This window comes from Capsicum annuum, chromosome 4 (genome assembly GCF_002878395.1).
Source record: "Capsicum annuum cultivar UCD-10X-F1 chromosome 4, UCD10Xv1.1, whole genome shotgun sequence".
Taxonomy (NCBI): Eukaryota; Viridiplantae; Streptophyta; class Magnoliopsida; order Solanales; family Solanaceae; genus Capsicum; species Capsicum annuum.
The window spans coordinates 71,168,289-71,183,779 of record NC_061114.1 but is presented as its reverse complement, the minus strand read 5'-3'; positions in this window follow the sequence as shown (position 1 = coordinate 71,183,779).

Sequence of the window (15,491 nt, the reverse complement as noted above, 5' to 3'; positions counted from 1 at the left end):
ATTGACTTTGAATTTGTATAGGCTTTGTTGGATTACTATAGACTTGGGTGTGTTGTTTGGTAGATTGGCTTAGGCATATTATGAGTTATCATTTGTCTTATTTAGCTATATCTAGTTATATGGTGGTAATTCATCCAACATTTAGGGTTGATGTGATGACTAGGTGAGGTGAAGGGAGTGATCTCCGATCCACGTTGGACTTGAGATACCCATCACGGCAGGCCCTAGTTTGGGTCGTGAAAACTGAGCACAGTGGACAAAACTCTTAAAGATTGATAAAAGATGTCCCAGTGGTAATTAGTGAAGACAACGAGTTGTAAGGACTGACTTGACTCGTGGTGAAGAGTCGCCCTGATAATAGACTCAGAAGTCCTGAATAAGGAAATTCATTGGAGTGACTAAGACTAGCAGCCTACGTCTCATAAGGACACATGATGAGTCGTGACCATTGAAGATAGAAAAGAAACACAACAGTAGGAAATGAATTGTGACCAATCCTAATGACTCATTTCCAGAGGCGTGACCACTACCGACATAGTTTTTCTTATTTGATTTGGTTCGTTTCCTTTGTTATTTTGAAACTCTATAGATACCCTTGTGGTTCTTTTGTAATAGTTTACACACTTTTGATAATTTTTCACGTACTTTGCTACTGGATACTTTGTTCTTGGGTTTTGGTTTCGAAATTAATTAGAGCTTTTGAATTTTATTCTTTTAATTCTTGTGCAATTGATTCACTGTTTTCTTCTTTGAATTCCTTGGACTATTGCTTAACCATGAGCGACTAAATTCGTTAATTAGGTATCATGACCCAATTTACGAGTTGTGATGGAACCTACTAAGACCCACCAGTAGGTAAGCCAACACCATAACCTGAATCTAAAGCAAAGGGTTACTTTGGTAGAAACGCCCAACAAAGGCCATAATACATGAATAGAATCATATAACAATGTTCCACAATAGACAATCAACTTAGGATACCAATTCCCACAACCTGATAGTATCGGTACAAGAGCATCTAAGTTTGACAATAGGAATCACAACTCAAATCCGAAATAGTGTTAAATAGTCTTATACATTTATCTCAAATATAAAAGAGAGAATAAACATAGAGGGGAAAAAAGGCAAATCAAACTCCAAGAGCTCACCCTATATCTGGAAGAACTAAGCAACATGATCTCTACTCCACGACAGGAACTAGTACTCGGGTCTACACCAAAAAGGTATGAAAGTGTAGTATGAGTTCCAAATCATGGGTACTCAGTAGGCATCATCGACTTACTGAGCTAAATCATGATATAAAGATGATATAAAATAAGTCAATAAGCAAACCTGAATCTTCTCCAATATCACTGTATAAAATAACTAATCAACTCGAACAATAGTACAACATGTCATATAAATACATACCATAACCGTTATATAAAAGGAGTAATTGATTCGGAAGCGTAACACAATATCTATGCAATACCAATTGGACTCAAAGTAAAATAACTTACCACAGCATCTGAAACCACCAGGAAGTACATCCAAAAGGACTCAAAGTAAAGAACTCATTAAAGCGTCCCATACTACCTGAGAGTGCACCAAAAGATCATTTCATCAAGATATATAGCACAAATAACTAAAAAACTCACTTTTACCCATGGTTTCCATATTTTCACCACGGACTCTCACTAAGATCCATATTTAATAAACTAGGTTGCAATTGCGACTCACGCATTCATACCTTACCCACTACGATCGCAATTCTCTCCCTCTTTCAATCAATAGTTGAAACTTGGAATTTTGATTCCAAGTTTTGGCAAATCCTTTGAGATGCATTTGAAATCTAATACAAGTAAATAAAATATGAAAACATATAGAATTTGACATTCCAGATGCACTAGAAAAGTCAAATTTCGTATCTGAGGTTGTTTTACTAAAGGTTTCATTCGATGGTTAATTGGAACCATCAAAGACTTAAAAAAGAAAAATGATTCTAAAATCCAAACGGGATGCTAGGTAATCAAAATATCAATTCCAACAAGTCATAAATAACTTAGGGAAACTATGGAGAAGCTCTATCAACGAAAATAAGTGGAAATACGATAAATAACCTGAAGGGTCATTACACTAGGGTTGTAGTAAACCTGACAAATTTATAATGTAAAGGAAGTGAGAGATTCATTTAGATTGTTGTGAATGCATGTATTGTAGTCTTATTCATATTAATTGTCTCCCAAGCTACTGCAAAAGCTTGGAAAATGCCTGTATTCAAGATCATACTTATAAGGAAGTTTAAGTTACGATATTGATTCAAGGCTATCAACCCTCATTTAATCAACTTGAGACTCAAAAGGTGATAGTTGTACTGGGTCAAAGAAAAGAGATAGTAAGGAGACTCCTTAAGACTCAAAAGGTAAAGGGTGTGATTTATCATTGAGTTTATATGATGGTTGATGATACATATCTTGTTAGACTATACATGTAGAGTAGTGGGATAGGTGAACTGAACATGAGAAACTTATAGAGTTAGAATATAGGAAGGACATAGTCCTAATATTTGTCTTCTATTGTTTACAACCTCAAGCACTCAAGTTTGGTTATGTGTTACTGTGACTTTTGGTTATGTGTTACTATGACTTTCAAATCCCTCTATTTACTTTTCTACACTACCCATGATTTCATCAAGTTTAAGATACAATTCCATGTGTTCCCTTTGTGTTCGACCCCAACCTAGTTTGGATTACTATATTTGACATCGGCCGTACCATACTTCTTTGGAGGTTAGTTTTGGAGACATCAAATTTTGGGCAACATTGCCGGGGAATATGGTGTTAAATTATTAATTAGATTTGCTGAAGTTTTTCCTTTTTATTTTTTAGTTTTAGTTGTGAATATACTTGTATATGCCCAACACTAAGATTCAAGGAAATCCCTTATTCCCATTAAATAGTGAACTAGAGAGACTGCTACAGCCAAATCATATAATCATAAAACTAATATGTGCAAGCAATTTAGAAGGGATTCAGGATAATCCACATGTAGTACCTCCCCTACTCCAGGTGATCCAAAGAATATTGTTGATAGACAGACAAATTAGATATTAGCAGAAGCTGCTAATCAGTAAAGAGAGGTCAAGCGGGCTCCGTTGGCTCTACAGGCAGAGCTAGTCAGGCTAATACCAGTAGTTGATCATCGAGTAGTACACAATGAAATTCGAGATAGAATACGAGGTGTAAGAGATCAAGTGATTCCAACATATCAGTATCTACCGTCGTATGATAAAGATGAAGGTATGGGATATGTTGAGCTTGCTGAGATAGGAGCCATAATTTCTCCTGCTTTAACCCCAAATTTTAAGTTCAATATCACAAGTGAAATTATCTAGTTGCTAAATTTAAAGGGTGTGTTTTTGGGGTTGTCGACAGATGATTCGAACATACATCTTGCCAATTTTATTGAGATATGCACTTTATATCATTCCAGGGGTGGATCAGGATATAGTGAGATTGAGGTTATTCCTGTTCTTGTTGATTGAAGAAGCATCAGTGTGGTGGGGGAAATTCCTAGAGGCTAAATCCTGACTTGGAACGAGTTGAGTAGAAAGTTTTTGAACCATTTTTCCTCCTGGTAGGATGCTGCAACTAAAAGATAAAATTTATAACTTCAGGCAGTTGCCCGTTGAGTCTATGTAGGTGGCATGGTTTTTGTTCAAAAAAAGTTAAGAATGGTACCTAATCACAGGATTCAGGGTCTAATTTTTTGGAGATATTCTACAAATCCCTAACTATAAGTTCTAGGGTGATAGCAGACACAATATCTGGCTGTGCATTTATGCGTCTTTGCTGAGAGGTAGCAGGACATATTAGAACATATATCTATCACTAATCAAGGATGGCATACTCAGAAGGTTGAAAGCGGTACTAGTACTATGCCATTAGAACTACTAGTGACTATAAAGTTGGTGATGATTTGGTAGAAGAACTCATAGATTGATTGCTTACAAAATAATTTACAATAATGAATTGTAAAAAAGTGAATGCAATAGGGGCACAAGAGTCTGCTTCCACAGTTTATGAGTCTTACATAAATGAGGAAGCTAAGTATCTGGATTAAGAATTAGTGGGCTTCTAAGAAAAGGGGCAAGGGAACTAAGATCAAAACTACTATGGTGATAGATACCGAGATAGAAGCAGAGAGCGAGATGGTGATTGGAGGTATAAAGATGACTACAAAAAGAAGAGTGATAGATATGTTCCACTGAGCAGTCTAGATACTAAGTCAGGATTAAACCAGAAAGTTGAGTCATATGTCATGATGATAAAAGAATTGGAACAGCAATTTGGCCAAATGTCAGCCACATAAAATCAGAGACAGCTTTGCACTTTTTTCAATAATACAGTACAAAATTTGAAAAATGATAGTCATTATCATGACATTACCACTAAAAGTGGTAAAACTACCATGGATTCCCCTATGTCTATTTCAAAAGATCCAAGAAATGATGGTGATGAGATTAATGTAGATGAGACACTTATAGAAGAATTTAAAAAATCAATAGGTGTTGAACATATTAGTGATAAGTTTAAGGAAAGGGAAAGTCTGATGAGACGGTGTTGAGGACTATTCTGAGACCTCACACACCTTTTCCTCAAAGGCTGAAAAAATAAGAAGAAGGCAAATATCAGAAGTTTTTGTTGATGTTGAAGGAACTATCTGTAAATATTCCCCTTGTTGAGGCATTGTAGAAAATGTTTGGCTACGTGAAGTTTATGAAATATTTGGTCACTTGGAAGTAGATGGTGAGTTTAGTGCCTGCTAAAAATGTGCACCATTATAGTGTTGTTGCTTCTGGATTATTAGTAGAAAAGAAGGAGGACCCAGGAGCCTTCACCATCATGTACTTTTGGGTCTTTTAACTTTTCTTGGTCATTATATTACTTGGGACATAACATCAATCTGATGTCGTTGGTGGTATATAAATAGTTAGGGTTTAGGGTACCCAAACTCATATTGATGGGATTATTGATGGTTGACCGCACGGTGAAGCGGCTTGTTGGTATTCTTTGTGATATGTTAGTAAAGGTAGTATCCTTCATATTTCATGTTAGTTTTTTTATTCATGATTGTGAGGTGGACTTCAAAGTCCCTATCATCTTAGGTAGACCCTTCGTGGCTACAGGTAGGGCATTGGTTGATATAGAATTGAGAAAGATGAAGTTCAGACTAAATGATGAGTAAGTGAACTTCAATGTGTTCCAATCAATGAAGCACTCTGATAATATGTGGGTGGTGTCTATGATAGATGTTATTGACGGTAATGTTGATGTTGTTTTTGTGCCCATTTAAGAGAGACTTGGAGTCTAGGTGTTAGCAGTGGTCATTATGAACTTTGATAGTGATGGAATTAAGGAATATGATTAAGTGGTGAGAACTTTTCATGGGAGAGGTTCTTACACTTATTCCCCAAACAAGCTTAATCTGGATCTAAAAAATAGAACCACTCCTCCCGCTCGACCTCCTATTGAGAAGTTACTGGTCTTGGAGTTAAAATCCCTCCCATCTCACTTATGTCATGCATTCTTGGGATTCAACAATACTTTGTTAGTGATTATTACGGCTGACTAGGCTAAATTTGAGGTAGAGGCATTGATATCAGTTTTGCAGAGGTTCGAAAAAGAAATAGGGTGGACCATTGCATACTTATACTTACAAGATCCAACTTGAATTGGACTGCATTCCTAGAATTAAGTATTAGCGTCGGCTAAATCCTCTTCTATAGGAGGTGGTGAAAAAAGAAATTATCAAGTGGTTGGATGCTGGTGTAGTTTACCCTATTGTTTATAGAAAGTGAGCCAATCTAGTTTAATGTGTCCCAAAGAAAGGCTGAATTACTATAATGTCGAATGAGAAAAATAAGCTCGTGCCAATGAGACCAATCACAGGTTGAAGAGTTTGTATGGATTATATAAAGTTGAATGCATGGACCCAAAAGAAATATTTCCCTATGCCCTTTTGTAACGACCTGAGACTACCCCCTAGTCGTTATATGGTGCTTGCGGTCCCGAGGGACCATAAGCTAAACCATAAGCCGGTACCTGCTATGAGCACTGAAGATTATAATCATGAATACAAAAGAATAACTGAAGTGCCATAAGGTTTTAAATATCTGAATTCAAATTGAAAAATAAATCTAGGAAAACCAATGTCTGCATCTAATAAAATACAGATAAACTGAACAACTATCTGACTATAATGTCTGACAAACCTCAAAGACTGACTGACTAAGAGTTTATGGGACAGGCCCCAACTAACTTTACTGACTATTGAAATAAAGATATGAACTAAGATAGCCTATCCTCGGGTGATAAAGACTCACCACTGCTACTATACTGCTGAGAATCTTAGGGACTAAGTGCGATCCGAGAACTAAGCGTCAGTACCTATGATATGAGACATCATAGCGCAAAAGAAAGGTATGTGATTAGTACTTTGAATGTACTGGTATGCTAAATAAGGTAGGCTAACATGCAAGGTTTCATGAATAGTAGTAATGATCTATCTGAATATACATATAAAGTATGGAATACTGAATGGAGAACATCAAGTCTGTAGATACTAAACATTTATGGAAATCTGTAAAATACTAAAAATATGTGAAAATCTATAGACACTGAGGATGCATGACCAAGCATATGATATTAACTAAATGAAATCTATAAACTGAACTAATGAAATAACTGAAATCTGTATGCTTTGGTCAAACAACACTAAGACTGAATAACTAAGCTGGGACTGTAACTGACACGATATCTGAGACTGTGGGAGATATCATCTAACTGACATTCCCCAATTTGAGCTAATCGGGGTCCAACCTATAACCCCAATTGAAAGAGTGTTAATACCGTTCCACAGGTACTAATGTTGGCTATGTGGATCCACTAAATTGATATTATGTCCAAAGGACTAAGGGTGTCAAGCCTGAACTGATAGGTGACCCATGCAAGATAGTCAAGCCTAATCTGACAGGTGACTACTCATATCCTATGCTGGTTACGTAGTTCTGGAGTATAGGAACTTTTATTAACGACTCTGCTATTTGACGGGGAAGCCGCCATCCCTACACATATCGGTGCTAAATTTTACTCCCAACTGAACGACACTAAAATGCTAGACTATTCTGAATTTAAATGACTGTTCTGATAACGATCATGATATTATCTGAAGTTATTCTGAAGATACTGAGACAACATTAAATAAACAGCTATGGTTTCAGGTATTCAATACCCACAAGACTCGAAACAATAGTAGTAGCACGACATTAAAACATTGAAGGACATAGCATGAAGACTCTTATTAAAACAATTGCTCTTATAGGCATTTTATCAAACACTTATAGTTCATGGTTTAAAAAAATCATAGAATTACTAAAGAACCAGCATAATTGACATGAAATTATCATGGAAAACACTAAGTTATGGTTTAATTCAAAAAATGATAACCCTAAAACATGAGGAATCGAATAACAACAATAACTTCATTAAAACATGGTATTAAATCAAAGTTCATGGAGATTAATGGATGAAACCATGATTTAAAATTAAATAACTTAAAAAGATCATAACATTATAATTAAAAAAGTTACTTGAGCTCCATGGATGAAAGGAATACATGGATGAACATCTAACATACCTAGGATAATGAATTAGGGAGAATTGATGGAGAGTTCTTGAGAAATTGCCATGAATTTGAGAGCTAGGGTTTCTTGTTCTTGAAAGAGAGATTTTTTTTATTATGAGATGAATTGAAATAATGATGACTACTTAGGATGTTTAGGGGTTAAATTTCATGTTTTAGGTTAATTAAGACTGTGAAAAAATACCCAAATACCCTCAAACAAATTTAAAAACGGAAGCTAAAAACTGACCATCCCGATTTTTGTCCTTGATACGATGCACCACTATCGCGCTAAGTCACTAGAAAATGGACAATTGGGACCTGGAAAAATGTCGCTATGTGGTGCCATTTCCATAAAGCTTTAAGTGCCATTTTGGTCATCTCCGCAATGCACCAACATCGCAGAAACCCACTGAAAAATTGACAAATAGGAATTTGGTCTGCTCCGTAATGCGCCATGATCACGGAGTCACACTGAAAATTGAAAATTGTCATTTGGGCTGCCTACGCAATGCGATATGGGTTAAAATGACGGTGTTTAATGACTGGAATTTAAAATCGCAATAACTTCTTGCCCGATTATCGAATTTGGGCAAATTTTATATCATTGGAAAACTAATTAAATTTCCTATGCAAAGGCAGGCTCTAAACTGAAAAAAATAATGAGTGTTTCAGAAATTTAATGTACGAATACTCATGAACTAGGACATAGATTATTCTAGGGAAATATGGGGTATTACACCTTTATGGATCAGATGCTTGATAGACTTGTAGGAAGAGGCTAGTATTATTTTCTTGATTGGTATTCGGGTTACAATCAGATCACTATTTCTCCCGAAGACCAAGAAAAGACAACCTTTACTTGCCCCTATGGGACTTTCACATTCAAAAGGATTCCATTCGATTTGTGCAATGCCCCAACCTTATTTTAGAGATGTATGATGTCTAAAGTCTCTGACATGGTGGAAAACACAATTGAGGTCTTCATGGATGACATTTTTATAGTTGGTGATTCTTTTGGTGATTATTTAGTCCACTTGACCAATTCTCTCTGTAGATATGAGGAATGCAACTTGGTCTTGAAATAGGAGAAGTACCATTTTATGGTAAAAAAAAGGTATTGTTCTGGGACACAAGATCTCATAAAGGGGCATTGAGGTAGATAAAGCAAAAATCAAAGTGATTGAAAAGCTGCCACCACTAGTCTCAGTGAAAGGTATTTGAAGTTTTTTGGGCCATGCTAGATTTTATAGGTATTTCATTAAGGACTTATCAAAGATTGAAAAGCCTCTATGGAAACTTCTTGAGAAAGAGGTGAATTTTGATTTTGATGATTCATGTCTGAAGACCTTTAAATGCTTGAAGGAGCGGTTGGTGTCAGCTTTTACCATTGTGTCCCCAGATTGATCCATGGAATTTGAGATCATGTGTGATGCGAGTGGTGTGGCCTTAGGTGTTGTCCTAGGACAAAGGTGGGAAAAGACACTCGCCCAATTTACTATGCTAGCAAGGCACTAAATCCTGTACAAAAGAACTATGTAGTTATTGTGCAAGAGTTGCTTGTAGTGGTTTTTGCCTTCAAAAAATTTTGGTCCTATTTGATCGGGACGAATTTCATAGACCATACAGATCATGTAGCTTTGAGATACCTAATGGAAAATAAAGATGCAAAACCAAGATTGATTCATCGGGTACTCTTGCTGCAAGAGTTAGATTTTAAGGTGAAGGATCGAAAAGGCACGAAAAATTAAGTTACAAATCACTTGTCCAAACTTAAGAAAGAAGCAATGTAGAAAGTAGGGGATGGGATTAAAATCGATGATACTTTTACAAACGAGTAGATATTGGCAGCATCACAAGATTTAATCCCCTAGTTTACTGACTTTGCCAATTACTTGGTGAGTAATCTTGTCCCAGAAGACTTGTCCGTCCAGCAGCGCAAGAGGTTTTTGCATGAGGTGCAGAAGTTTTTTTGGGATGAACCTTACTTATTCCAAATTTATATGAATGGTGTGATTCGTAGATGTATCCCTGAGATGGAAATAATAAGCATCTGTGAGGCTAGTCATGCATCACCAGCTGGGGATCACCATGGAGGAACTCACACAACCCACAAAATCTTGAAATATGGGTATTACTGGCCTATAATCTATAAGTATGCTCATAACTTTGCACTTTCCTATGACCAATGTCAATGTCAATGAATTATTTCACGATGCCATGAGCTCCTCATGACACCCATTCTAGAGTTGGAGCTATTTGATGTATGGGGATTTGACTTCATGGGTCTGTTCTTGAGCTTATATGGTTTGAAGTATATTTTGGTAGCAGTGGATTATGTATCAAAATAGGTAGAAGTTGTTGATCTCCTCAATAAAAAAGGTAAAAGTGTCACCGCCTCTCTGAAAAAACATATATTTTCTTGGTTTGGCACTCTACGTGTGATAATTAGTGATGTTGGGTCGCATTTTGCAATCGTCCATTCAAGGATCTTCTTGAAAAATATGGTGCGAAGCATATGGTGGCAACACCTTACCATCCTTAGATGAGTGGGCAAGTTAAGGTTTCCAATAGAGAGATCAAGTCCATATTAACGAAGACTGTGAATGTCAATAGGTCTGATTTGTCAAAAAAGTTGGATGATGGGTAGTGAACCTACTGGACAACTTACAAAACACCCATAGATGCCTCTCCGTATCAATTTGTGTATGAAAAGGCATGCCACATTCCTGTTGAACTTGAGAACAATGCACTATAGGTGCTACAAAAGCTAAATTTTGAGTGGCAAAATGCAGCTAAGTTGAGGATGAGTAAGGTGAATAAGTTCAATGAGTTCCGACTGCGTCCTTTTAAGAGTTATACTATGTACAAGGAGAAGATGAAGCTATATCATGACAAAAAAATCAAAAAAAAGTGTTTGAGCCTAGTGATCTGGTCTAGTTGTATAATTCGCGACTTTACTTGTTTCTTAGCAATTTTAAGTCTAGGTGGTATGAACCATTCATCGTGGTGAGGTTGTTCCCATATAGTGATGTAGAGTTGAAGTGTGATGGTGAATCCCCATTCAAGGTGAATGGACAAAGGGTGATGCACTACACGGGAAACACTGAAGAAATAAAAGTGGTTGATGAGTTGAGCCTTGGTGAAGTCTGAGTGACCAAGGCAACTGCATCGTGGCTCAATGTTAAATCAAGCTCTACATGGGAGGCAACCCATGGGGCTAGATGGTGAAGTCTGAGTATCCAACCCATCCACGTTGTGCCATGATGTTAAATCAAGCGTTGCGTGGGAGGAAACCCATGTTTTGTACTTACTCAATTGTAGGTTAACTTGTGTGTTCAGTTTACAGGGACGGAGATTGCAAAAAAACACTAGAAAATTTTTTGGTGTTAGGCCTTACAACCCACTTCACAAGTGGTGGCCACACTTCATGACTCACCTGCAGAGTCGTAAGGTGTTTGAACTCGGTCCATCATCAATTATTTGGTTTCTGGAGTCATTACAACTCTCATAACGAGTCATAGTTAGCGACTACGACTCGTCACCTTGAGTCATGATGACTGGAAGCCTAGGTAAGGTTCCAGTAATTACGGGGTGAGTCCACCACCTATAGTCAATGGAAATAGTTCATAACAACAAATCGTGATGAGGCCCAACATCGCGGGCCTAACGGGTTGACCCTGACACGACCACCTTGGGGCCTTATCGTAATGGGCATCCAAAGTCTGACCTGGACCGATGACCACCCCCGTTACCCAACCCAACCTCTAGCTGCCTGCCCTGAGTTGGCTGAATTCTAAGCATGTAATTAAATAGTGTAACAACTCACATAAAGACTCTAAGAATAAATCACAACTGTGACCAACCCAACCAAGTCCAACCATCCCATATCAATAATCCAACCATACCAAACAATGGCCATAAACCAAGCCATAACCAAGGATGTTTCAAAACATAATATAATTATTCCCAAAATGAAATATGATAGAACAGTGAGAAAGTATGTCTGATGATGCTAGTCTCCCAGATTATTCAAATGCCAAGGCTGACACCTATACTGATCCCGCCTATTCCAACCCACAGAAGTACCACAAATCTCCAACCAAAAGAGTAATGAAATCAGTTAGGACGTGCCCCCAACCATAGCCAAAACCAATGTCCAAAATAAAATCAAAATGTCTAAGAATATCCATAACATGAAATGATGTCTTCCGAAAGGATGGAAGATCACTACTTCAGTCCAAATGCTGATCCCAAGTCAGTCACTATGTAAGAGGAGTAGAATAGTTGATTCCTGCATAGCGTGGGTATACAATCTCCAGTAGACGGGGTTAGCAAGTGACCGCTAGTATGATCTCAGGGTAAGGATAAAATAATGCAATTTATAAAACCAATTAAAACTATCCATATGCACACAACCATACATATACACATAAACATGTCGGTAAAAGCGACCAAGTTTAGCATGCCTTTAAAACCTTTACCTGCGCTGTGTAGCTTTGCCGTCCTAAACCACCCACAGACTAAATGGGTTCAGCTCCCACTACTGAAAGGGCCCCAGTACATGTATCCATACGACCAGGGAAGTATCCCATGGGATGACTAGTACATCCCCCAAATATAGTATGACATCATGCACACAGTAACCATGACCAACCTCATATCTGCAAACATGAGTTTCCAATTTTGGTCCCCCCGGGACCTCCACCTTCCACGGCTTAGCTACACCTTCCGCTTTTATTTCCCAATTAAAACCAATTTCCAAATAACCAAATCATTATCCATTTATTAACCAAGGTCATTAATATTGGTATCTTCACACCAACCCTTACTTGCAAATATCATCCATAGCCAACCATTTATAGGTTTAAGGGGACTTTCAAGTGCCCTTCCATTTACCATATTAAACCACTTGGGAGACTTTTGCGTTCCCCACAAGCATAACCAATTAGCCATTTACGATTCTAAACCATTTAAACCATGCACAATTCCTTTACCAAGTTTTAAAACATGCAAGAGTTCTATTAAAAGTAGTCAATGCAATGAACATATCTTTATATGCATTTTGTCAAACACATTGGGGGCATAATATTACCGAAACACATTACAATTACCAATAAACATTCCCATTCAATCCAATTATCAAAAACCATCATTAATGAATATAAAAGCATAATTAAAACATGGGAAACATAACCAACCATTTAACATCAAAACCTCTAAATCATATTTGAAAACCAAAATCATACAATCAATGAAATCATGAAAACATTCATAAAAACTATACCTTTAGTTAGAATTAACAATGAGGGAAGAGAACATGCTTTAAACCAATATGATGATGGAAAGAAATCACCAATACAAGCTCCAAATTGATCCTTTAGTTGAAACCCTAGATTCCCTTGGCCAAAAGCTTTTGAGAGAATTATAGAGTGTTTTGGAAGAGTTTCTAAGTGTTAATGAATAGAATAAAAGGGTAAATACCCTACCAAGTAGGTTAAAAGTCATGGTACCATATTAGGATAAGTGGGGAATTATCCAAAATACCCCCACTTAAGTTGCATCAAAATCCCATCACAAAGATACGACTGACCCACAAAGTCGTACCCTCTGATACGATTGATATCCACCACTCGTATCTTGAACCTCCACCCTTCGAACAAATATTGTACAGTATATGACTCATCCAACCAAGTTGTAACCACTACATACGATCCATACACCTGGCAGATTTACACCCAAGGAAGATTTGGACATTCTCCACCATACGAGTCTTGGGTACTACTCATACCCTGGGCTTATGGCTCATGGTGAGCCACTCGTACTTAGATCCAAACTAAGTAACCAAGTCTAAGATTAAGTTAAGGAACCAAATGATCCATAATCACGAATACAACTCATACCCCTAAGTCGTAGCCATTCTAGTAACCAAAATCTATCTGACCAACCAATACTAGTCAGTATATGACCGGACCGTACCATCCGTACCCCAATATACAGCTTGTACCCATGAGTCATATTGGGTCCAGAGATAAAAATTCCAGCAAATTTTCTAACATCCAGAAACTAGGGTCTTTCAGTCTCCCCCACTAAGAACATTCATCCGTGAATGATGATAAAGGTAGGGGTAACCACACGCACGGGTCATTTGTATTAGCTTATCAAACATATTTCCAATCTTTAACAAAGTTCAAAAACAAAGAGGCAAAGATATTAATCTTTCCTTTAACGAACTCTAAAAAAAACGATATGCTGAAGACATATGCCTTCCACACGAATCCCAATAGCAGAAAACAAATACGGATATTTGGACTTTATGTCCTCCTTCGTTTCCTATGTATCTTCTTCCACCTTATGGTTCCGCCAAAGAACCTTAACCAAATCCAAATCCTTGGTCTGCAGCCAACAAACCTGCTTATCAAAGGTCTCAACCAGAACCTCTTCATACGACAAAGAATCCATGAGACCCAATCCTTCCAAAGTAATAACCAAAGAAGGATCACGAATGTACTTTCTCAACATGGAAACATGAAATACCAAATAAACCAAGCTCAAGCTAGAAGGAAATTCCATCTCATAAGAAATATTACCGCCTTTATATAAAATCTCATAAGGACCCACATATCGAGGATTGAGCTTACCCTTCTTGCCAAACCACACTACTCCCTTTATGGAAGGTACCTTGAGGAAAGCCTTATACCCAACCTCAAACTACAAGTTTGTATCCCTATCATCCACATAGGACTTTTGGTGACTTTGGGTATCCTTAATCCTATCCCAAATCATCTTCTCCATAGCCTGGTAGGCCAAATTGGGACCAAACATGTCCGCCTCGCTAAGCTCAAATGAACCAATAGTAGATCAAAACCTCATACAATACAATGCCTCAAAAGGGTCCATACCAATACTAGAATGATAGCTATTATTGTAAGAAAACTCCAGCAAAGGTAGATGCAAACTCCAGCAAAGGTAGATGCTCAACCCAAATGCCACCATAATCAATCACACGGGCCTAAAGCATATCCTCCAATGTCTGAGTAGTTCTATCCTCTTGCCTATCCATCTATGGATGGAAAGCAGTACTCAGACTCATATTAGTCCCCAACCCTCTCTGAAAAGACCACAAAAAGTGAGACGTAAACTGAGTGCCATGATCAGAAATAATCAAAACAAGCACCCCATGTAGCTTTATAATCTCCTAAAGATACAACTTCGTATAATCCTCTGCCGAGAAGGTAGTCCACACTAGCAAAAAGTGCGCAGACCTAGTCATCCTATCCACGATGACCCAATTTAAATCATAGTGACTTCGAGATCGAGGAAGACTAGTAATGAAGTCCATATTGATTACTTCCCACTTCTATTCAGGAAAATCAATTTCTTGATACACCCCTCTTGGCCTCATGTGCTCAACCTTAACCTGTTGACACACCATCCACTTGGCCACAAAATCAGCCACATCCCCCGTCATGCCATTTCACTAATATATCTACTTAAGATCATAATACATATTAGTCGAGACTTGATGAACAACATAGCATGACTCATGTGCCTCATCCAATATCCTTTTCCGTAAACCGTCTACATCAGGAACACACAACCTTCCTTGGTATCGTAAAGTACTATCACTACTGATCTCAAACACCACTACCTTTTTCCCACCAACGTAACTCTTGATTTTTATTAAGATAGGATTGAGAACTTTTTTCTCCATAATATCTACACTAAGATACAAGTGAACCCTTCTTGCACCACCACACCACCATCCTTGGAGTCCAAGAGGAGAACTCTAAGATTACCCAAGTGGTGAATATCCTTCAACAATTCCC